Genomic DNA, 26,009 nt, shown 5'->3' on the forward strand with positions numbered 1-26,009 from the left:
CCGCGCCGGTCCCTATTAGGGCTCCGCCATACTGCCCGGGGGCCGGCGCGGAGAAGATAACCCCCCCCGCATGTACAGAAATACTCCAGCTGGTCCACGCATGTGCGAGATCACGCTGGAGTTTCCACGCATGGGCGAATTCGCTTTGGCGCCGGCTGGAACGGCGCTAACCACAACGGTGTCAAACTAGCCCCCGAAAATTTGGACAATTCCTCACTTTTGGAGGTTGTTGACGCCGGACTGGTTGGTGCCGGTTTTCCCTCCGGCGGGGGGATTAGTCCCCAGAACGGATCATCCCACCCAAGGTTGGTGGAATTGCGGATAGCGATGAGCACTGTCAGAGGATACAGCAGGATATAGGTCAGTTAGAGACTTGGCTGGAGAGATGGTAGATGGAGTTTAATCCGGATAACTGTGAGGTAATGCATTTTGGAAGGTGTGATGCAGGTGTGAAATATAGAGTAAATGGCAGAACCCTTAACAGTATTGACAGGTAGAGGGATCTGGGTGTACAGGTTCACAGGCCGCTGAAAGTGGCAACACAGGTGGGGAATGTAGTCAAGAAGGCATACGGCATGCTTGCCTTCATTGGTTGGAGCATTGAGTATAAGAATTGGCAAGTCATGTTGCAGCTGTATAGAACTTTAGTTAGGCCACATTTGGAATATGGTGTTCAATTCTGTCGCCACACTATCAGAAGGATGTGGAGGCTTTAGAGAGGATACAGAAAAGTTTTACCAGAATGTTGCCTGGTATGGAGGGCATTAGGTATGAGGAGAGGTAGGATAAACTTGGTTTGTTCTCACTGGAACGACAGAGGTTGAGGGGCGACCTGATAGAAGTTTACAAGATTATGAGGGGCATGGACAGAGTGGATAGTCAGAAGGTTTTCCCAGGGTAGAAGCGTCAATTACTAGGGGGCATAGGTTTAAGGGTTTAGGGTGTGAGGGGCAAAGTTTAGAGGAGATGTGCGAGGGAAGTTTTTTTACACAAAAGGTTGTGTGTGCTTGGAACTCGCTGCTGAGGAGGTGGTGGAAGCAGGTACAACAGTGACGTTTAAGGGCCGTCATGACAAATATATGAATAGAATGAGAATAGAGGGATATGGTCCTTAGAAGCGTAAAAGGTTTTAGGTTAGACTTGCAGCATGGTTGGCACAGGCTTGGAGGACCAAATAGCCTATTCCTGTGGCGTACGTTTCTTTGTTCTTTGTTCTTTGTTCTTTTTAAGACCATCACAAACAGTAAACCACAGGATTTGATCAACCTATGCTGTACTGTTCTATGTTCTATGTTCTATGTGTGAGGAGGAAAGCCTGCTGCAAAGAACTCTAAAGCCAGGACTCTTATTTTCTTTGCCCCAACCCTTATTATTTTTACCCCTTACCACCCCTCTGTGTTTGTCTGTCCTGTGTCTGTTGGTAGAGGGTGGAACAGTGAAAGGGGGGGGGGGGGGGGGCTAGTAGGTTAGTTTGCTTGTTACTGGCTTAAATTACTGCATATTTCATCTTTATTTTTGTTATAAATAAACAGTAATTGTGTTTCAACTTACAAACCTGGTGATTGTAATTATTGGGCAGCCAAGGGCCAAAGATTTGGAGAATTTTTATATGAATAATTGATTGATTCTCTTGTGTTGGGACTCCAGGGTCTGTAGAGCTGGAATTGACCATGCACTAACCCAGGATGTCACAATAATACCTATCTAAACTCAAAACTGTCTAAGGAAGCGATATTCATAGAATTTACAGTGCAGAAGGAGGCCATTTGGCCCATCGAGTCTGCACCGGCCCTAACAAAGAGCACCCTTCTCAAGCCCACGTCTCTACCCGATCTCCATAACCCAGTAACCCCCACTTAACCTTCTTGGACACTAAGGGGCAATTTAGCATGGCCAATCCACCTAACCCGCAGATCTTTGGACTGTGGGAGGAAACCGGAGCACCCGGAGGAAACCCACACACACACGGGGAGAACGTGCAGATTCTGCACAGACAGTGACCCAGCGGGAAATCGAACCTGGGACCCTGGTGCTGTGAAGCAATTGTGCTAACCACTATGCTGCTGAGAATACAAACTACTGGATATTGAAATCATGGTGCTCATCCACTAGAGAGAGATTGCAAGTGATGTAGGCAGTGTAAGGAAAGTTTTCGGGGGTGGCACAGAGGGGCAGTAGTTAGCACTGTTGCCTCATGGCGGCGAGGACCTGGCTTCGATCCCGGCCCCGGGTCACTGTCCGTGTGGAGTTTGCATATTCTCCCTGTGTCTGTGTGGGTCTCACCCCCACAACCCAAAGATGTGCAGGGTAGGTGGATTGGCCACGCTAAATTGCACCTTAATTGGAATTTTTAAACAAAATGTCTTCAGTGGAGGAAACAGATTGAACGCTGCTCTCTCTCCCTTGGAGTAGGAATGTTGCCCAGTTCAAGAAGCCAACTCCACTAGAAACCAGTGAATTGAGGTCTCGTAATAACGGCACCATCTTCTACTTCTGACCACAGCCTAGAACATAAGAATATAAGCACAAGAACTAGGAGCAGGAGTAAACAATTTAACCCCTCGAGCCCTCTCTGCCATTCAATACAATTGTGGCTGATCTCATATTGGCCTCAATTCCACGTCCCTGCCCATACTCCATAATCCTTCAACCCATTACTAATTAACATCTGTTTATCTCCTCCTCATATTTACTCAATGTGCCAGCATCAACTGAACTCTGGTGCAGTGAATTCCACGACCCTTTGAGAAATAATTTCTCCTCATCTCTGTTTGAAATCTGCTACCCTGCTTCCTAAAACTGTGACCTCTCCTTCTAGATTGCCCCACAAGAGGAAGCATCCGCTCTGCGTCAACCTTGTCGATCGCTTTTATCATATTGTACACCTCAATTAGACCTCCCTTCATTCCTCTAAACTGGAGACAGTATAGGCCTAAACTGCACAATCTCTCTTCATTCTTTTTTTGAAAATCTTTTTATTGGCTCTTCTCATATTTACAAACAGTTACTGTGGAGATACATTATATTTTTCTTGCCCGCGCTAATTTACTTTGTTTTAGAAAGGTTTCTTTTGTCCTTCATTTAACTAACTCTATGTACATTCTGTTGCCCTCTGGATCGGTCTATGATTCCCCCCGCTTCCTTCCCCTCCCCCCCAATTGGCTTCAGCACCCGTCCTCTTCTCTTGTGGTTTCCCCAACTCCCTTCTGCACCCCCCCCCCTCCCCCCCCCCCCCCCCCCCCCCCCCCCCACCCCCCACTCAGGTTGCGCAGTCCTTTGATTCCTCATCTAGCTTTTTTTTTCTTAGCTTACTGGCCTCAAACAGGTTTTGGACCAGGCCGACAAACTGCCCCCAAGTATCCAGGAAGCCTTCCTCTGACCCTGGATGGTGTACCTTCTCCAGATGGAGAAATTCCGAGAGGTCAGCGAGCCAGTCTGCAGCTTTGGGTGGTGCTGCCTATCGCCAGCCGAGCAGGATTCTCCGGCGTGTGATTAGGGAAGCGAAAGCGAGGGCGTTGGCCCCCTTTCCCCATGTGTAACTCTGGCTGCTCTGATATCCCGAAGGTTGCCACTATTGGGCATGGCTTCACCCTCACCCCCAGAACTATATGGTAAATTAAAAAGCCCAGGGAAAATTGATGTACAGAGAGATCTGGGTATTCAGGTCCATTGTACCCTGAAGGTGTCTCCGCAGGTTGATAGAGTGGTCAAGAAGGCATACGGCATGCTTGCCTTCATTGGAAGGGGTATTGAGTACAAGAGTCGGCAGGTCATGTTACAGTTGTATAAGACTTTGGTTCGGCCACATTTGGAATACTGCGTACAGTTCTGGTCGCCATATTACCAAAAGGATGTGGATGCTTTAGAGAAGGTGCAGAGGAGGTTCACCAGGATGTTGCCTGGTATGAAGGGTATGGAGGGTGCTAGCTATGAAGAAAGGTTGAGTAGATTAGGATTATTTCCATTAGAAAGACGGAGGTTGAGGGGGGAACTTCATTGAGATCTACAAAATCATGAGAGGTACAGACAGGGTGGATAGTAAGAAGCATTTTCCTAGAGTGAGGGACTCAATTACTAGGGGGTCACGAGTTCAAGGTGAGAGGGGAAATGTTTAAGGGAGATATGCGTGGAAAGTTCTTTCCACAGAGGGTGGTGGGTGCCTGGAACGCACTGCCGGCGGAGGTGGTAGAGGCGGGCACGATAGCGTCATTAGACAGATACATGAATGGGTAGGGAGCAGAGGATACAGAACCTTAGAAAATAGGCAACGGTTTTAGATAGAGGATCTGGATCGGCGCAGGCTTGGAGGGCCGAAGGGCCTGTTCCTGTCTGTAACCCCGGTAACTATAGGCCGGTGAGCCTAACGTCTGTGGTGGCTAAAGTCTTGGAGAGGATTATAAAAGATACGATTTATAATCATCTAGATAGGAATAATATGATTAGGGATAGACAGCATGGTTTTGTGAAGGGTAGGTCATGCCTCACAAACCTTATCGAGTTCTTTGAGAAGGTGACTGAACAGGTAGACGAGGGTAGAGCAGTTGATGTGGTGTATATGGATTTCAGTAAAGCGTTTGATAAGGTTCCCCACGGTCGTCTATTGCAGAAAATACGGAGGCTGGGGATTGAGGGTGATTTAGAGATGTGGATCAGAAATTGGCTAGTTGAAAGAAGACAGAGAGTGATAGTTGATGGGAAATGTTCAGAATGGAGTTCAGTTACGAGTGGCGTACCACAAGGATCTGTTCTGGGGCCGTTGCTGTTTGTCATTTTTATAAATGACCTAGAGGAGGGCGCAAAAGGATGGGTGAGTAAATTTGCAGACGACACTAAAGTCGGTAGAGTTGTAGACAGTTCGGAAGGATGTAGCAGGTTACAGAGGGACATAGATAAGCTGCAGAGCTGGGCTGAGAGGTGGCAAATGGAGTTTAATGTGGAGAAGTGTGAGGTGATTCACTTTGGAAAGAATAACAGGAATGCGGAATATTTGGCTAATGGTAAAATTCTTGGTAGTGTGGATGAGCAGAGGGATCTCGGTGTCCATGTACATAGATCCCTGAAAGTTGCCACCCAGGTTGATAGGGTTGTGAAGAAGGCCTATGGTGTGTTGGCCTTTATTGGTAGAGGGATTGAGTTCCGGAGCCATGAGGTCATGTTGCAGTTGTACAAAACTCTAGTACGGCCGCATTTGGAGTATTGCGTACAGTTCTGGTCGCCTCATTATAGGAAGGACGTGGAAGCTTTGGAACGGGTGCAGAGGAGATTTACCAGGATGTTGCCTGGTATGGAGGGAAAATCTTATGAGGAAAGGCTGATGGACTTGAGGTTGTTTTCGTTAGAGAGAAGAAGGTTAAGAGGTGACTTAATAGAGGCATACAAAATGATCAGAGGGTTAGATAGGGTGGACAGCGAGAGCCTTCTCCCGCGGATGGAGGTGGCTAGCACGAGGGGACATAGCCTTAAATTGAGGGGTAATAGACATAGGACAGAGGTCAGAGGTGGGTTTTTTACGCAAAGAGTGGTGAGGCCGTGGAATGCCCTACCTGCAACAGTAGTGAACTCGCCAACATTGAGGGCATTTAAAAGTTTATTGGATAAGCATATGGATGATAAGGGCATAGTGTAGGTTAGATGGCCTTTAGTTTTTTTCCATGTCGGTGCAACATCAATGGCCGAAGGGCCTGTACTGCGCTGTATCATTCTATGTTCTGTGTTCTATATACGCAGAGGGTGGTGGGTGCCTGGAACGCTTTACCAGCGGAGGTGGTAGAGGCGGGCACGATAGCATCATTTAAGAGGCATCTAGACGGGTATATGAACGGGCGGCAACAGAGGGAAGTAGACCTTGGAAAATAGGAGACAGGTTTAGATAAAGGATCTGGATCGGTGCAGGCTGGGAGGGCCGAAGGGCCTGTTCCTGTGCTGTAATTTTCTTTGTTCTTTGTTCTTTGTTCTCCCTTGCCTCGTTAAAGGTCCGGACCAACAGGGGACCCAACAGGTCCGCATACATTTTATAAAATTCGTCCGGAAACCCATCCGGCCCCGGCGCCTTCCCCGACTGCATGCTCCTTATTCCTTTAACCACCTCCTCCAACTCAATCGGCGCCCCAGTCCCTCCACCTGCCCCTCCTCCACCTTCGGAAATCGCAGCTTGTCCAAGAAGCCCCCCCCCCCCACCGGGGGTTCAGCCGGTACAGTTCCCCATAAAAGTCCCTAAAGACCCCATTAACGTCTACCCCCCTCCGCACCACCTTCCCAACTCTATCCTTCACTCCCCCAATCTCCCTGGCCGCGTCCCGCTTTCGGAGCTGGTGTGCCAGCATCCTGCTCGCCTTCTCCCCATATTCATACACCGCCCCCTGTGCTTTCCTCCACTGAGCTTCCGCCTTTCTGGTAGTCAGTAGATCGAACCTGGCCTGAAGGCTACGCCTCTCCCCCAGCAATCCCTCCTCCGCAGCCTCTACATATCTCCTATCCACCCTCACCATCTCCCCTACCAATCTCTCCCTCTGCTCCCCCCTCTCCCTATGGGTTCGGATGGAAATCAACTCCCCTCTAATCACCGCCTTCAATGCCTCCCAGACCGTCCCCACTCGGACCTCCCCGTTATCATTGGCCTCAAGGTACTTCTCAATACACCCCCGAACCCACCCGGCCACCTCCTCATCTGCCAGCAGCCCCACTTCCAAGCGCCAGAGCAGACGCTGGTCCCTCTCCTCCCCAGCCCGAGGTCCACCCAGTGCGGGGCATGATCCGAAATGGCAATGGCAGAGTATTCCACATCCTCCACCCTCGAAACCAACCCCCTGCTCAGGACAATAAAATCAATCCTAGAATAGACTTTATGCATGTGGGAGAAATACGAGTACTCGCTGGCCCTTGGCCTCGCAAACCTCCAGGGATCCACCCCTCCCGTCTGATCCATAAACCCCTTCAACACCTTAGCTGCCGCCGGCCTCCTACCCGTCCGGGGCCTGGATCGATCCAATGGGGGATCCAACACCGTGTTGAAGTCCCCCCCCCCATGATCAGGCCCCCCACGTCCAGGTGCAGAATGCGGCCCAACATGCGCAGCATAAACCCCACATCGTCCCAGTTTGGGGCGCAAACATTCACAAACACCACCCGCTCCCCCTGCAGCTTACCACTCACTATCACGTATCTCCCGCCACTGTCAGCCACCACATTTAACGCCTCAAACGACACTCTCTTTCCCACCAAGATCGCCACCCCCCGATTCTTCTCATCCAGCCCTGAATGAAAGACTTGACCCACCCACCCCTTCATCAGCCGATCCTGGTCCGCCACTTTCAGGTGTGTCTCTTGGAGCATGGCCACATCCGCGTTCAGCCCCTTCAGGTGCGCAAATACCCGGGCCCGTTTGACCGGCCCATTCAGCCCCCTCACATTCCAGGTTATCAGCCGGATCAGAGGGCTCCCTGCCCCCCTCCCCTGCCGACTAGCCATAACCCATCCCCTGCCCGCCACTGGCCAGCGTCCCCCGCTCGGCCTGCTCCCCACGGCGGCACCTAACCCCCCCCCCCCCTCCCCCGCCCCCCCAGCACCCCCTGCCTCCTCCAGCTCCTTCCTGGCCCTTTCAGCAGCAACCCGGTACCACCACCCCCCCCCCCCCCCCCCCGCGCCCCTCCCTCCGCAGCATTCCCGTGAGCCAGCTAACTTCTGCTGACCCCGGCGACTCCCGCCCCGCCACACCTCCGACACCTCCCCACGTGGGACTGCTCCTCCTCCTTCGTGCCCATCAACTGGCCCTCCTCCACCCCCCCGCTCTTGTGCGGGAAAATAACAACCAGCAAAGGCCCATGCTTCTCAGCCCCGACCCCGCCCCCCATCATCCCGCAGTGCGGGAAACCAGAGAAAAGCCCGCGCTTTCGCCCTGCCCAACCCCGCCTCCTCTAGGGCAACTCCCATTGCCAGTCCCCACCACCAGCTCCCCGCACTCCCAGTTTACCCCCCCGCCTGAACCCGTCCACCAGACCCATACAAAAAGACATAACGACATCGCCCCACCCACCCTAAAGCCAACACACATCCTGCATTAAACAGAGAACACCCTCCAGAGAAAAAATTAAACACAGTTACATTTTCATACAAAACCCCCTCCTTGACCCTCAGTTTGAGTCCAGTATCTCGGCCTGTACAAAGACCCGCGCCTCCTCCGGGGACTCAAAATAATGATGACGGCCCTTGTAGGTGACCCACAGACGCGCCGGCTGCAACATGCCAAACTTCACACTCCGTCTGTGGAGCACCGCCTTCGTCCAGCTGAACCCGGCCCTCCGCTTAGCCACCTCCGCACTCCAGTCCTGGAAGATCCGCACCTCGGTGTTCTCCCACTTGCTGCTCCGCTCCCTCTTGGCCCACCGGAGCACGCACTCCCGGTCAATGAACCGGTGGAACCGCACCAACACCTGCCCGCGGCGGCTCATTCGGCCTGGGCCTCCTAGCCAGTATTCTGTGGGCCCCCTCCAAATCCAGGGGCCCCTGGAAGGACTCAGCTCCTATCAACGAGTTCAGCAAAACGACCACATAGGCCGCCAGGTCCGACCCCTCCGTGAGGCCCAGGATCTGTAAATTCTTCCGCCTCGACCGGTTGTCCAGCTCCTCGAACCACTCCTGACACTTTTTATGGAGCGCCTCGTGCATCTCCACCTTCCCCGCGACGGCCATGGCCTCATCCTCCCTTTCGGAGGCCTGCTTCTGCAGCTCCCAGATCGTGGCCCCCTGGGGTGTCTGAGTCTCCATCAGCTCTCTGGTGGTAGCCTTCAGCGACTCCAGCAGCTCCACCTTAAGCTCCTGGAAGCATCGCAGAAGAGTCGCCTGCTGCTCCTGCGCCCACTGCCTCAATTCCCCGAGGGCTCAGCCGGCCGCCATTTTGTTTCCCTTCCCCCGCTTTTCCAGGGGCGCTGCCACCACTTTTCTGCTCACCCCACTCCTGGCCCGGACCATAGAACCTTGGGGATCTACTGCAGACCACTTCCCACGTCGGGAATCGCCGAAAAAGCTCCGTTGGGGGCCCTGAAAAGAGCCCCAAAGTCCGTTTCGAGCGGGAGCTGCCGAACATGCGGCTTAGCTCCACATAGCCGCAACCGGAAGTCGCCAATGGGGAGTTTGCACCAAGCCCTGGAAGCAGGACCCCGGGCAGTGTTGAAGAGTAAAGACCTGTTGTGTAGTGCTCTGTGCCTGTTATTGATCTGCCTTCGCCTTTCATCAATAAACTATTTTATTTCCTACTGGAAGCCTCCAGTGTCTTGAGCCACCACATTGGTGACGAGGAAAAACATTCTGATTGCAGCAGACAGAAGTTGTGCATCGAGGGGGGAAGAAAAGATCGGTTAAGAAAACAGAAGCTCCAGCAAGATTTGGAATCATTAAAACTGTGAGTGGAAATGCCTATCATCCAGAACCCAAAGACTGGGAAGGAATTGGTGCGGCAAACTGAATCCGAGTGGGACTGCTATCGTTGCTAGGGTGGACCATCCCCAAGAGACCTGCCATGTTTGGGAGTTCATGTGCTTTCATTGCAACCAAAGGGGGCACATTCAAGCACGTTGCCGTGTGGCAAAACGCGCCAATGCAAAAACAAAACAGCAGCAACAGCAGTCCACAGCGCCACTGACCATAAGGGAGAAGAATTCTGGAGAAGAGAATTTGATGCATTGGTTGAATGCAGTGCCATTGAGTAAAACAGTTCCGATTGAAATTGTCTTAAGGGAGACTCCTTAAAATGGAAGTCGACACTAGGGCTTCAGTGACCATAGTGAATGAACAGACCTTCTGATATCTCCGTGCAGGAGCACAGTCTTTAAGCTGATAAATATTACAACCAAATGCCCGAGAGATTTTGAAGATCCTTGCTTGAGTGATTGGAATGTATTTGCCTCTCTTTGATGTGGTTAATGTTTGTACACATTGGGGTTTCAGCACTTAAGAGTCACTGATCCATGAAGGGAGATGAATGAATCAAGGCTGCAGCTGTTTTTTAGAAGCTGTCAATCACAGCCCACTGCTGAAAATGAATGAATGACTTGCAGCTAATGGATCTGAGGGGTTGAAACACAGGTCACAGTTGTTCTCTTTCCAGGAATGGACACGTGAAGCTGCCAGGTAAGTGTTACAGCTGTAATTTCTTTCACTGCTCCTGTGTGAAAATTAAAGCGGGTGGGTTTAGGGGTAGTACATTGAGAGGGATAGAAAACTGGTTGGCAGACAGGAAACAAAGAGTAGGAATTAACAGGTCTTTTTCAAATTGGCAGGCAGTGACTAGTCAGGTACTGCAGGTATAGGTGCGAGGACAATATACATGAGTGATTTAGATGAGGGCAGCACGGTAGCACAGTGGATAGCACTGTGGCTTCACAGCGCCAGGGTCCCGGGTTCAATTCCCTGCTGGGTCACTGTCTGTGTGGAGTCTGCACATTCTCCCCGTGTCTGCGTGGGTTTCCTCCGAGTGCTCCGGTTTCCTCCCACAGTCCAAAGACGTGCAGATTAGGAGGATTGGCCAAGCTAAATTGCCCTTAGTGTCCAAAAAGTTTAGAAGGGGTTATTGGGTTATGGGGATAGGATGGAAGTGAGGGTTTAAGTGGTTCGGTGCAGACTCGATGGGCCGAATGGCCTCCTTCTGCACTGTATGTTTTATGTAGAACAGTATGTAATGTAATGAGGGAACAAAATGTAATATCGCTAAATTTGCAAATGACACCAAGTTGTGTGGAAGGGTGAGCTGTGAGGAGGGTGCAAAGATCATTCAGCATAATTTGAGTGGCCAAATGAATGGCAGATGCAGTATAATTTGGAGAAATGCAAGTTTATCTACTTTGGTAGCAAAAATGAGAAGGCAGATTATTATCTGAATGGCCATGAATTAGGAGAGGGGAATGTGCAATGAGACCTGAGTACTCCAGTCACTGAAGGTAAGAATGCAGGTACAGTAGGTGGTAAAGAAGGCAAATCTTATGTTGGCCTTCATAGTGAGAGGATTCAAGTACAGGAGTAGAGATGTCTTGCTACAATTATACAGGGCCTTGGTGAGGCCACACCTGGAGTATTGCATGCAGTTTTGGTCTCTTTATCTGAGGAAGGATCCTCTTGAGGGAGTGCAGCGAAGGTTTACCAGGCTGATTCCTGAGATGGTGGGACTGCCGGATGAGGAGAGATTGAATCAGTTAGCATTGTATTTGCTGGAAGCTAGAGAGCAATCCAGACATAGAAACATAGAAAATAGGAGCAGGAGAAGACCATTCAACCCTTCAAGCCTGAAGAATGAGGAGGATCTCATAGAAACCTATAAACCTAAAGGACTAGGCCGAGTTGATGCAGGATGTTCCTGATGGCGAGTGCATCCAGAACCAGGGGTTACAGTCTGAGGATGCGGGTAGACTATTTAGGATAGAGATGAGGAGAAATTTATTCACACAGAGAGTTCTCGGCCTGTGGAATTTGTTACCACAGGGAGTAGTTGAGGCCACAATATTGCATGTTGTCAAGTAACAGTTAAATATAGCACTTAGGGCGAAGAATATCAAAGGATACGGGGGGCGGGGCGGGGGGGGAGAGCGGGATTAGGTTATTGAGTCGGATGATGAACCATGATCATAATGAATGGTGGAGCAGGCTTGAAGGGTTGAATGGTCTTCTCCTGCTCCTATTTTCTATGTTTCTATGTCTGGATTGCTCTCTAGCTTCCAGATAGGGCTCTCTTTTCTAGTGGGGGGGGGGGGAAACGTCTGTAGGTGGGGCAGTGGAGGGGGTGCCTTTGGTCAGGGGGTCCACATGGGGATCCCTTTAGTTAGGGGGTCTTTATTCGTGGTCCCGGTAATTAGGGGATCTCTGTGGAGGATTCCTTTAGATAGGGGTCCCTGGGGAGGGTCTCCCTATTCAGGGGGCTTCTGGGGGCTTCCCCCATTTTGAGAGTCTCTGGCGGGTTTGGTAAAGGAAGGCTGGGCCGGTAGTGTATAGTGTGGGGTGAGGGTAGCCCTCGGATGGACTTTTCCCACCACGAGGTCCACCATGTCAGGCTCGCGTTCGGTGAGACCTGTAGTAATGCCCGGCCAGGTGATTCCCAGCCCGGGGGCCTGGAGCATCACGGAGAGCAGGAGAATAGAGCGGCGGGCCTGCTACGTAGATGCAAATTGGTCATTAAGACCTATTTGTATTCATTTACATCCTCCCCTGGCGCACAGACGTGAATTCCGATCCCACCGCCAGTGGGATGCCGGAGCATCACGCTTGGATTGGCGCCTGCCGATGCCGATTTTTCAATTCTCCATCCCGTCGGGAAATACGCTTTGGGCATCACGGGTGGAAAATCCACTATATGATCTCTTGACTGTCCCCACTTATAGTGCGGGTATTCAGGAAACAAAATTTATTCACTACACATGATGACCGCGATTTAATGGAAAAAAAAGCAGAAACCGGTTTTGGGTGCGTTTAACGGGGTGTTTCCTGGTGCTTGCAGTGCCGAGTTTGATTCCACTATTAAGTGGGACTCTGCTTATTTTTTGAGGAATGCCACGCCGAGGATGCACTTAGATTAATTTCCTGCAGTAACAAACTCAGCTCGCCAGTGCAGGAAGAGATCAGAGCACCAGTTTCAAACACCACCCTGATCTCTTGAACCCCCTCCCCGCGGTCTCCGGACCCCGCCCCCCCCTCCCATGCTCTAGCTTACAATTAGGGAGTCCTCGAGCCCCCACTTCATAAGAACAGGGCACCCCGAAGCCCGTGGACAACTGGCACAATGGCACCTTGGCAGTACCAGGTTGCTGGGAATGCCACAGCGCCCAGAGCCTGACCACCCGGGGACTGCTGTTACGCCTCGTCCACGTTTGTGGAAACCAGTGCTGAACGGCGCCATGGTAGGGTCTCCAAGACAAGGCTCTTGGGTAACTCGACTAACTAGTCACTTGAATATGCAAATCTGGATCCCACCCATTTAGGGCTAGATCCAGATCCCGACATCTCGTTGGATCTCGTGAAGGCGTAACGAGCATCGTAAGTCTCTCATGCGATGTAACGGCCTCGTCGCTTGACTGGGTCGGGCGGGACGAGGCCAGTCAATCGCGTACGATGTCTTGCCTAACATGGCAGCCTCAGCGAAATGAGAAATAATTTTGGTTGTCGTGCTCTGCACTTTTGTGGAAAATAAACAGCGTGGTAGCTTTTGTGCACTTCCAGAGGGAGGACAGTTAAGATTCATGCTGCAGCAAGTGCTAAAGACACATCAATAAAAAAGGAAGAAATATAACAAGAAAACAAGAAATAGCGTGGGATAATGAGTCATAACTAGTGCTTGGGAACAGCTGTTTGTACCTGAAATAAATGGAACACTTAAAACGCTCCAGTTGACAATTGTGAAATTGACGTTAGTTCTTTCAGGGCAATATAAGTAAGTGACCATTTTAAATGTAGACGTTTTCAGTAATGGGCACTGCACTTCAATCTTTACAGGAGAACCTTTCAAGAACTACCAATTGATGCATCATAAAAGGGGATCAGGGGAAAATTTGATTTGATTTGATTTATTATTGTCACATGCATTAGTACACAGTGAAAAGTATTGTTTCTTGCATGTTGTACAAACAATGCACACGGTACATGGGGAAGGAAGGAGAGACTGCAGAATATAATGTTACAGTTATAGCAAGGTGTAGAGAAAAGATCAACTTAATACAAGGTAGGTCCATTCAAAAGTCTGATGGCAGTAGGGAAGAAGCTGTTCTTGAGTCGGTTGGTACGTGACCTCAAACTTTGGTATATTTTTCCTGACGGAAGAAGGTGGAAGAGAGTATGTCCAGGGTGTGTGGGGTCCTTAATTATGCTGGCTGCCTTTCTGAGGCAGCGGGAATTATAGATAGAGTCAATAGATGGGAGGCTGGTTTGCGTGATGGACTGGGCTACATTCATGACCTTTTGTAGTTTCCTGCGGTCTTGGGCAGAGCAGGATCCACACCAAGCTGTGATACAACCAGAAAGAATGCTTTCTATGGTGCATCTGTAGAAGTTGGTGAGGGTCGTAGCTGACATACCAAATTTCCTTAGTCTTTTGAGAAAGTAAAGTCGTTGGTGGGCTTTCTTAACTATAATGTCGGCATGGGGGGACCAAGACAGGCTGTTGGTGATCTGTACACCTAAAAACCTGAAGCTCTCGAACCTCTCTACTTCGTTCCCATTGATGTAGACAGGGGCATGTTCTCCATTATGCTTCCTGAAGTCGATGATAATCTCCTTCGTTTTTGGAGAAGGCAGGAGAATGGAGATGATTGAATGGCGGAGCAGATTCGATGGGCCAAATGGCCGAATTCTGCTCCTATGTCTTATGGTGTAAAATAAAATTCTCACTCATACTTTTACAAATTGAGCCGCATGAGAACTGCATGTTTTGCAATACATTTTAAAGTCTAAATTAAGTCTGAGTAAAGTCTTTTGAAGTTAGCACATCACCAGAGCCTTTTCATACACATCGTTTGACAAACAAATAACTCCACAATCTGGGTAGAAAATGTATTTCTCGGGAATTAAGAATAAACTCCATTTGGCGATGTCAGCTTTATCAGGTAGTGAGATTACTCTGCATCACAGCAGATTGAAGACATTGATGGACTGATGTTGAAATGGAAGCAGAGGATGGATTGATGGATTGTTGTCAGCGGACCAAGCAACAACCCAACCTGAGATATTTTAAAATGGCATTTAATCTGTCATCAAAATATACAGGCTTAATGCATTTGTTGCAATCCCATTTATCTTGTAGCATTAGTTAGATCAGTTATTTTCTTTGGTGTGCACTTCCACTACAGTTTAAATTCTATGAGCATTTCAGAGAATGGAATCTTACAGCACAGAAGGAGGCCAATTTGGTCCTTCACACCCATGTTGGCTCATTGAAAGAACTACCCAATTAGTCCTGAACATCCATTCTTTCCTCATAGTCCTGCGGATTTTTCCTGTTCACCTTTATTTCCAGTTCTTATTTGAAAGTCACTTCATCTACACTTTCAGATTCCAGGTTGGAACGACTGTACTAGAACAAATCTCAATTTCTTTCTGCTCCTTTGGCTGAATACCTCTGGATCCTATGATTATACATCCTTCTGCCAGTGGAAACGATTTCTACTTACTTATTCTATCCAAACACTTTGTAATATTAAACCCTTCATATTCCTGAACACATCTATTAAATCTCCCACTAGTTCTGTTCTGGGGAAAGAAATCCCAGCATCTCCATTAAAGTAAGTTTTTCAACCCCGATATATTCTAACGAGTAAAAACATTGGGCAGAATTCTCCGTTACCCGACACCGATCTCGTAATCGCCGATTGGGTGGAGAATTCCTTCCGACGCCCAAATTGGGGTCGCTGCCGGTTTGATGCCAGTTTTTGAGTCTCCACCCCTCCAAAATGGTGTCATCTATGTTGCGCGCCGCACGTTGGAACGGCGTTGGTACGTCTTTGGGAGGCCCTCTCCTGATGCTCCGTCACGATGGGCTGGGTTCCACGTTTTACCTGTGGTCTGAGCGGTCGGGAACCTGGCGTGCGGCTGCAGTCTGTGTCGGGCAGCGCCACAACCATCTGGGAGCCATGCCGCTGGCCAGGGGTCTTCCGCGAGAGGTGGGGAGAGTGGTGGAGGGTGGTCAGGGGTGTCCTGTGGGGCCGTATTTGGCAGGTCGGGTTCTCGCACGGCCGGCACCATGTTGTGCGGCGCGAGCGCTGCAGGTAATCGCCGTGCACATGCGTGGATACGTACCCGGCCGTTTTTGGCGTGGGAACAGTGAGTTTTACCCGGCGCTGCTGCTAGCCCCTCACCGGCCCCGGAATCGGTGAGGGTTCAGCGCTGATTTTGACGATGTAAAATGCCTGGGAATTCTCCACTTCAGTCCATTAAACGCTGGAAATCCTCAGCAGGTCTGGCAGCACATGTGAAGAGAGAAAGAGTTAACTTTTCAGGTCAATAATCTTCTATCATCATTCTGTTTTTCTCCCTGGAGAGCCTGTCAGGACTGCTGATTATTTCCATCACTTTTTGTTTCTATTTTAATTCTCAGCATCCACGGTGTTTTGCTTTTGCAATATTCGTGGAGGCGGCGCCGTTGAATATGTTTAAGGGAGAGGTAGATAGATTCTTGTTCGGCAAGGGAATCAAAGGTTATCGGGGTTAGATGGGAATGTAAAATTCGAAACACAATCAGATAAGGGGCCTACTTCTGCTTCTGTTACATATGTTTGACTGTTGGTATGTAAATCTCTTTTGCACCTTTTTCAAGGTCTTGACATCTTTCCTAAAATGCAGTACCCAAAATACTCCAGCTGAGGTCTAGCCAGTGATTTATAATGGTTCAATTATCTGAATACTAATTACAGTAAAGGACTGTAATACTATTTCTAAAATTGGTCCTCTGCTGATGTGTTGTGAGCGCCCTGAATGAGGCACAGTGGCCCAGATTATCTGTTCGCGAGGCAGGTAATGCGAGTTGGCAAATTTCATGACGCGCCATACCTGCCTCAGGGGAAACACCCCTGGTTAACGCCATCTTTGTTTCGGGAGGGTGGCAATGGGATAGAATTGGGCCTATTACCCCATCAGATGCAGATCATAGGGGCTGTCTGGTGCCAAGGCGGCATGTTTAAAAGATCTACCTTTGTTCTCTAGGGCTTTGTCCCAGTGTTTCATTAATTTTTAAGCGCTTCAGCCATCACACCCCATTGCAACATCCACACTCTGTCCCGATGCCTCCTCTACATCCCCCTTCCAACTTAAAGACAACTCACGCCAACCCACCCATTACCCTTACAGCCACAATGCCACCCCATATCCACTGATAGCATACCTCAGGAACCAGGTTGAGGTGAATAAAATGAAGGTCTAAATACCCGATACAGCCTTCACTATAGAAGTCATAGAAGCTTACAGCATGAAAACAGGCCCTTCAGCCCAACTTGTCCATGCCGCTCAGTTTGTATCATTGAACTACTATATTTAAAAAAAAATTCTCGCTCATGAAATTCCAATTCTGTTCCTGCACCGAGTGGTGCTCTAAGACAGACTTTTGTCTGTTTCCAGAGCTAGTAATTCCCTTAATAGGTCGCTAGTCCATCACTAGGGGCGTAGAGCTTGAGGGGCACCATTCCACATGACTGACCAGGAGTTTCTCCTGCTCTGATTGCCAGCCATTGGTGTGTTTGCAATGCTATGCAGGTTGACACACTCAATCTGTTTGACCACTTGATTTGATTTGATTTGATTTATTATTGTCACATGTATTAGTATACAGTGAAAAATATTGTTTCTTGCAAGCTAAGCAGCCAACACATACCGTACATAGGGAAGGAAGGAGAGACTACAGAATGTAATGTTACAGCCATGGTTAGGGTGCAGAGAAAAGATCAACTTAATGTGAGGTAGGTCCATTCAAAAGTTGATGGCAGCAGGGAAGAAGCTGTTCTTGAATCGGTTGGTACACTACACTAGTAATCCAGGGGACCGGGATTATTCCCCAGGAAACACAAATTTGAATTCCATTACAGGAGCTGGTGAAATTCCAATTCAATTAATTAATCAGGAATAAAATGTCAGTCTCAGAGTTAAATGGTAACCATGAAACATCAGTTTTACATAAATTCCCATCTGACTCAGCAATATACTTTAGGGAAGGAAATCTACTGACCTTAGCTGGTCTGGCCTGCATTTGACTCCAGGCAGCAGCGATGTTATCGACTCTCAGCTGCCCTCAGAAACGGCCGAGCAAACTTGTATAAACTTGTACAAAACTGCAACAGAAGAGTTGAAAAAAAATAAAACCAGTTGTAACACCTGGCATTGACCTCTTTGTTAGTATATGGGGATTTGTGCTTAAATTTGGACAGCTGTCCCACAGACTAGTCAAGCAACATCCTGAAATAGTCATACTCATAGAACCATACCCACGGTAGCACGGTAGCATTGTGGATAGCACAATGGCTTCGCAGCTCCAGGGTCCCAGGTTCGATTCTGGCTTGGGTCACTATCTGTGCGGAGTCTGCACATCCTCCCCGTGTGTGCGTGGGTTTCCTCCGGGTGCTCCGGTGTCCTCCCACAGTCACAAAAATGTGCAGGTTAGGTGGATTGGCCATGATAAATTGCCCTTAGTGTCCAAAATTGCCCTTAGTGTTGGGTGGGGTTACTGGGTTATGGGGATAGGGTGGAGGTGTTGACCTTGGGTAGGGTGCTCTTTCCAGGAGCCGGTGCAGACTCGATGGGCCGAATGGCCTCCTTCTGCACTGTATTCTATGATAATGTAAAAGCTTTTCTATGATACCGTACAGAAAATGTCCCAGAATCTTCTATCACCATCCTTGGTTATGTCTTGTCCCACCAGCAGGACAGGCCACCAGATATGGTGACACAGTGGTTGTACTGTTGGAAGGGAATGGCACTGGGAGTCTGCAACATTGACTCTGGACCCCAGGAACTCTCATGGCATCAGGTCAAACATGGGCAAGGAAACCTCCTGCTGATTACCACATACTGCCGTCTGGTGAATCAGTAACCCCCGTGCTAAACACCACTTGGAAGAAGAAGCAATGTGGGTTGCAAGGTCACAGAAATGAACTCTGAGTGGGGATTTCAATCCAATCACCAGAAGTGGCTCAGCAGTACCACGACTGACTGAGATGACCACGTCGTGGAGTCATAGAGGTTTACAGCATGAAAACAGGCCCTTTGGCACAACTTGTCCATTCTGGCCATGTTTTTACCACTACGCTGGTCCCAATTTTGCGCATTTGGCTCATACCTCTCTATACCCAGCTTTCCCATATAACTGTCCAAAAGTTTTTTAAAAGACAAAATTGTACCGTTGCTACTACTGCCTCTGGCAGCTCGTTCCAGACATTCGCCACCCTCTGTGTGAAAGAATTGCCCCTTTGGACCCTTTTGTATCTCTCCCCTCTCACCTTAAACCTCTAGTTTTAGATTCCTCTACCTTTGGGAAAGGATAGACTATCTACCTTATCTATGCCCCTCATTATTGACCTCTATAAGATCACCCTGTGGAAACTCAGTCATTATAAATAATGAGGCAAATAGTAAGATTCAGAAAAATCACAGACAAGTGAAATGAGCAGACACATGGCAGGTGAACATTAACATAGAGAAGTTTACACAGAAATGTGCTTGACTCTCAACTGCTGTTGAAATGACCGAGCAGTTGTTTCAAATCATCACGAGACCTTAACCCATCAACCCAGGAACCAAAAGTGGCAAGGGCACATCCAACACTTTTGACCCTGCAAATTCCTCCTCACTAACATCTGAAGGCTTGTGTCAAAGTTGGGAGAGCTGTCTCTCAGACTAGTCAAGCAACAGACTGACATAATCATAGTCACAGAAACATACCTTACAATGTCCCAGACATCACCATTACAATGTCTGGGTATTTCAGAAATGGCGGCACACTGGTGTACAGTCGAGAGGGAATTGCCCTGGGAGTTCTCAACATCAGCTGTCAAATATGCACAAGAAAACCTCCTGCTGGTTACCACCTATCGTGCATCCCCTCCTACAGGACATAGCTGCTTGACTGGGTCTGCAGCAGGTACTAAGAGAACCAACAAGAAAAAAGAAACCTCGTTCTCACCAACCTGCCTGCTGCAGGTGCACCTGTCCATGACGGTATCGGTAGGAGTGACCACCGCACAGTCCTTTTGGAGACAAAGTCCCATTTTCACATTGAGGATACCCTCCAATGTGCTGTGGGGCACTACCACCTTGGTAAATGGGGTAGATTTAGAACAGATCACAACTCAAAACTGGACATCCATGAGGCATTGAAACAGACACACTTTAACCCATTCCACTGAGTGCAACTTTGCCCTATCAACTGTCTATCCTTCCTCAGAGACTCGCTGCATACTATTTCTGCCTGTTCAACAGCTACCCTATCCTCTGATCCATAGCTCTGGTTCCCATCCCTCTGCCAAACTTGTTTAAACCCTCCCGAAGAGCTCGAGCAAACCTCCCACCCAGGATATTGGTGCCCCTCCAGTTTAAGTGCAATCCGTCCTTCATGATCCACATGTCTGAAACCTTCCCTCCTGTACCAGCCCTGTAGCCACGTATTCAGCTGCACTCACTCTCTGTTCCTTGCCTCACTTGCACATGGCACCAGTAGCAATCCTGAGGTCACTACTCTGCTTGTCCTGCTCTTTAGCTTCCAACCTAACTCCCTAAAATCACTTTTTAGATCCTCATTCCTTTTCTTAGCTATGTCGTTGATGCCTCTGTGTACCACGACTTCTGGTTGCTCCCCCTCCCCCTTAAGAATCCTGTAGACTCGATCCGAGACATCCCTGGCCCTGGCACCTGGGAGGCAACATATTTTCGAGGAGTCTCGCTCGCGACCACAGAATCTCCTATCTATTCCCGTAACCATTGAGTCTCCTATCACTATTGCTTTTCTATTCTCCCCCTTTCCCTTCTCAGTCACAGAGCTAGACTCGGTGCCAGAGACCTGGCAGCTAGGGCCTTCCTCCGGTAGGTCATCCCCCCCAACAGCAACCAAAACGGTATACTTGTTTTGCAGGGGAACGGCCACGAGGGATCTCTGAACTGTCTGCCCATTCGTTTTCCTTCCCCTGACTGTAACCCAGCTACTCTTGTCCTGTACCTTGGGTGTGGCTACCTCCCTGTAACTCCTCTCTATCACCCCCTCTGCCTCCCGGATGATCCAAAGTTCATCCAGCTCCAGCTCCAGTTCCCAAACACGGTCTCTCAGGAGCTGGAGTTGGGTGCACTTCCCGCAGGTATTGTCAGCGGGGACACCGGTGGTATCCCTCACCACCCGCATCCTACAGGAGGAGCATGCAACTGCCCTAGCCTCCATCCCCTCTTACCTTACAGAATATAGCTGCCCTGTGGATCAACTGGAACTCCGCCCTCCGACTCTGCTCCCAGTCAGTTGCATTCTCTGTAAACTCCCGATTCCCTTCACGCTCTACCCTATCTAAAAATAAAAACAATCTGTTACATATTTTCGAGCTTGATGTTAAGAAAATGAAAATGAAGAGAGATGGATATAGCAAGCAACTGATTCAATGTTACCCATTTTATATGACCAGCCAAAGTCACAATTACTCCGGCCTTTCAGCTACATTGAGCTCCAGCTGGCCATCTCTGGAGCACACAACATTGCAGCTCTGTATTTTTTTAACTAATTAGTGTGACGGCTGGACTAATGGCAGCCATCAGATACTGTAAACATCGAGAAGTAACTCTCTGAGGAGTGAATATGTCGGGTATTACTTAATCTGTCATCTGCCACCAAAGCAGCAGCCTGTTATGTCTGTGGAGAGGAGGCATCAACCCTGTTCCAGGTCACTGCTTAGGTAAACGGCTGTTGTGGAATCCAATGAAGTTTCATTGATGTCTGAACCAAGTTAAAAGCCTCTGTGATTACCTGCTAATGAAAGCTGTCTACTTAAACGCCACTCCTGTTGGAAGCTGATTGCACAGCCTGCATTGCAGGTGTGATGTTTCTGGGCAAGTACCCAGCAGATCTTCATCATAGAACTTCAGTCACTGGATGCTTACTGCTCTGATATTTGAAAAGGTGGCACATCCTCAACCCTCTTGTTCTCAATGAGTCACCAGTGCAAGATCCACACTGATACTAAGCTAATCATTAGCCACACCCTTCCCCACCCACTGGATGATAATATCTACGGGAGTGCGTGGCACTGACAAGCTAGAGATGAAGGAGGTAAATTTGAGATGGTTATAGCAAAGGAACCTGGAGGGAGGAATGTGTCATCAACATCTTCTTCTTCTGTATCCTCATTATTTTCGGTGATGAAGAAGAATCTTCTTCCTTTCTGCTTCTCCTTAACACCAATATTGTTTTCCACTTCATCTTTCTTATTCCTCTTACCCACCCATGGTTGTTACAATAATCTTTATTAGTGTCACAAGTAGGCTTACATTAACACTCCAATGACGTTACAAACACAGATCCAAATAATTGTTATGGGCCAGGGTTTAGAGAACATCAAAGTATATCAAGGAGTTCACCTGACCCACAACTTTTAATAGATTTTGGTTTTGAGGAGCACAAGGGCCCACTTTCCGGGTGTGATGCAACTGAGACCTTAAGTATTTTTAAACAAAACAATGTTTATTCTATGAATCCAGATAACATTTTATAAACCCACAGTAAACATCTTATCAACTATCAACACTGATAACTCCCCAAAGATACAGTACTCTATAGGTAACCCATAGTAACTTTCCTAACAACATCCATAAGCCAAACACCTTTTTTTCCTACAAAAACAGTAGGTTTGCATTCCTTACAGAAACAGGTATTACTTTGAAATTATCAAGTGATCTGGAGACATTCTTTAGCACGCAGAGAGAGAGACCAAAATACACCTTCTTGGTTTGGATGCAGCTCCCCAACTGAAAAGCGAAAGTAAAACTCAGCGGTAGAAACAGCTCAAAACGAAAGTGAAAAGCAGAGCCAGAGCCCAGCTCCGCCCACACAATGACAGTACTGCCGCCACTTGAGAAGACAAACATTTCTTAAAGTGACATTCCCGTGCCATAATCTTTACTGTCACAAGTAGGCTGCAATGAAGTTACTGTAGAAAAGCCCCTAGTAGCCATATTCCGGCACCTGTTCGGGTACACAGAAGGAGAATTCAGAATGTCCAGATGACCTAATAGCACGTCTTTCGGGACTTGTGGGGGAAAACCGGAGCACCCAAAGGAAACCCACACAGACATGGGGAGAACGTGCAGATTCCACACAGGAAGCGATCCAAGCCGGGAATCAAACCTGGGACCTTGACGCTGTGAAGCCATAGTGCTAACCACCATGCTACCGTGCTGCCCTGTTACTGTGAAAGTTACTGGGAAAATCCCCTAGTCACCACACTCTGGCACCTGTTTGCGTACACAGATGGAGAATTCAGAATGTCCAATTCACCCTATAGCACGTCTTTTGGGACTTGTGGGGAGAAACCGGAGCACCCGGAGGAAACCCACACAGACACTGGGAGAATGTGCAGACTCCACACAGTGACCCAAGTGGAAATCGCACCAGGGATCCTGGTGCTGTGCAACAACAGGGCTAACCACTGCACTACCGTGCCGCCCATAGATCCACGGGAAAGGAGAACATAAACTAAAATTGAGTCAGGATCAACTCTTTGGGATTAAGGAGACAGTGAGAAATTTTGCTGGATGTTTGCTGCTTCAGACGGATGCCATGGAGGCTATATAAATGTGCACTCTGGGGGTAGGCAGTGTTGTTATGGATGAGCAATCTGGAGGTCTATAATAATAATCTTTATTGTCACAAGTAGGCTGACATTAACACTGCAATGAAAATCCTCTAATAGGCTAATGCTCTGGGGACATGGGTCAAATCCCAACACAGCAACTGGTGGAATTTAAAACCCAATTGGTAAATCCAGAGTTAAATGATAATCTCAGTAATAGCGACCGCAAAACTATTCTTGTGAAAACCATCTGGTTTATCAATGCCCTTTAGGGAAGGAAATTTGACATCTTTTACCTGGTCGGCCTACGTGTGACTCCAGACCCACAACAATGTTGACTCTTAACTGCCCTCTGAAATGACCCAGCAAGCCACTCGGTTGTTTCAAATTGCTACGAGTCCTGAAAAAAGGAATGAAACTGAACATACCAGCACCGACCTAGGCACAGGAAGTGACAAAGACACACCCAGCAGGACAGGCAATGCAATATTCCAGGGTATAGAAGCTTCAGGTGTGATGGGGAGATACAAGAAAGGAGGGAGATTGCATTATTGATAAAAGAGACCATCACTGCAGTAACAAGGAAGGATGTCATAGAAAGCTCTTCAAATGAGGCCAGATGGGTGGAGTTTAGAAATAAAAAAGAGGCAATCATTTTGCTGGGATCATACCGCAGGACTCCCAGCAGTTAGAGGGAGATAGAGGAGTCGACTTGGAGGCAAATCACAGAGAGGTGTGAGAGGAATAGGCGTACAGTAGTAGGGGATTTTAAATTCATCAATATTATCTGCAATCACCTTTGTGTGAAAGGATTAGATGGGGCGGAATTATTAAAGTGCATCAGGAGAGCTTTTGTGTCAGTATGTGGATAGTTCAACTAGAGATGGAGCAGTGCAAGACCTAATTCTAGGAAGTGTCGTTTGGCGAGCATTTTGGGGTTAGTGACCAGAACTCTGGAAGTTTCAAAGACATTACAGAAAGGATAGTCCAGAAATCAAGGATGGAAAAAGGCTAAAGTGCTGGTTCAGATGGGTTTGGCGGGGGTGTTTCTCGGCGGCTGCAGCACAGAGAATAATAGTTCATAGAATATGGGAGCAGAGAGGCCTTGGTTCAACTTTATAAAACATTGGTTAGGCCACAGATGGAATATGGTGTGTATACCTTGTGGTCCAACACTGGAAACTGGCTTCCAGTCATTAAAACAGCCATTTGTCATCACCCTCTGTTTCGTACAGCTAAGCCAATTTTGGATCCACCTTACAAAGTTACCCTGTATCCAATGTGCATTTGCCTTCTTTCTAAGTCTCTCATGTGGAACTTTGTCTAAGGCTTTGCTGAAATCTACGTAAACTACATCAACTGCACTACCCTCATCTACACACCTGGTCACGTGCTCAAAATTTCAATCAAATTTGTTAGGCATGACCTCCCTCTGACAAAGCTTTATCTTTAAGGCAAGAAGTTACATGAGAAGTTGCTCTGCAAGTCTCCGCAGGTTTAAGCCGGAGCTCCGGACTTGTTGGCACCAGAGAAAGAGATGGGGTGGGACTCAGTTTGATTGATTGGCTGATGGCCAATGGATTGACCCAAAAAAGCCGCACTCTGTCTGGTAACAGGTGGTGATTAGATCCTACGCAGTGGAATTATTTTCAGAGTCCCAAGGAGTTTCCGTTTTCATCCTGGCATCCCAGAGCCGTGGGGGCATTCCTTCATTCCGTGCTGGCCCCTGTAGGGATCCACCATGGACGGTGCGGAGAGAACAACCCCCGCGCATGCGGCAGAATACGCCGGCTGGTCTGTGCATGCGTGGAACCACGCCGCACCTTCGGCGCATACGCAAACTCGTGCAGTCCCTTTGGTGCCGGCTGCCGTGGCTTCAACCCCTCCGGCATCCACCTAGCCCCCGGAAGTGAGGAGAATTCCGCACTTTTGGGGCTGTTGATGGCGGAGTGGTTCGTGCTGGTTTTCCCGCCGGTGTGCGGACTTAGTTCCGCAAAAGGAGAATCCCGCCCCCCGATATAGAGAGATAGACTCAAAGGCAGCAATCAGGTTTACCTCGGCATCTTGGAATCTAATTACATTATTGACATCTGCCGCTAATAAAGAGAAACAGTTGGATTGATTCAGCTCGCCAACCCTCTTTCCTGGTCAACTTGCTGTGGCAATTGCCCATAGTGACATTGGCTTCCGTTGCTTGCATGGAAAATTACTGACCCCATTTTGACCTGGGTACATCAGCAAGGTCAAGAGCAGAGGTCATTAACTCTCCTTCTACTGAACTGCTACCAGTGGAATGGGCTTGAATTATTTTTAAACCCAGGGCCAGAATCCTGGAGTTCGGACTTGGGAGCTGGGGAATATCTCAACATCATAATCCTTCCTCCTGACCAGCAGTACCCGGTGAAGCTATTTTCATAGTGGGGAGTTGAGCTCACTGTCTTTTGCTTGAGCATGGAGGTGGAAATCATGGGTGGTACTATGTCTGGTGTGGAGGTGAGCCACTTTCTCTTGGGTGTGATAAAAGGCCTACCTTTGCTGTAACACTGAAATGGTTGGCTGAATTCTGACCTCATGAGTCAAAATTTGACCTCCTGTCATTGCTGGTTAATAGATTATTGCTTCTGAGAAAATTGACGCTGGACAAAGGAACATTCAACAAACTCAGTTGCTATCTTGATCTGTTGCCTGTGAAGGTCTGTACTATGTTGCAAGTAGTTGCATTCTGCCAAGTGAGCA

The 26,009-nt window shown here is 48.5% G+C and overlaps 1 protein-coding gene across 1 annotated transcript in view; it reads right to left on the reverse strand.

Moving 5' to 3' along the window:
- Positions 1-26,009, reverse strand: part of LOC119969229 (5-hydroxytryptamine receptor 1E) — a 288,765-nt gene that overhangs the window by 83,766 nt on the left and 178,990 nt on the right. The window contains exon 2 of the mRNA XM_038802565.1: positions 17,684-17,786. The gene's annotated coding sequence lies outside the window, so the exon portion shown is untranslated. The remainder of the gene's footprint in view (positions 1-17,683; positions 17,787-26,009) is intronic.

The sequence above is a fragment of the Scyliorhinus canicula genome, chromosome 1, assembly GCF_902713615.1.
Source record: "Scyliorhinus canicula chromosome 1, sScyCan1.1, whole genome shotgun sequence".
Classification (NCBI taxonomy): domain Eukaryota; kingdom Metazoa; phylum Chordata; class Chondrichthyes; order Carcharhiniformes; family Scyliorhinidae; genus Scyliorhinus; species Scyliorhinus canicula.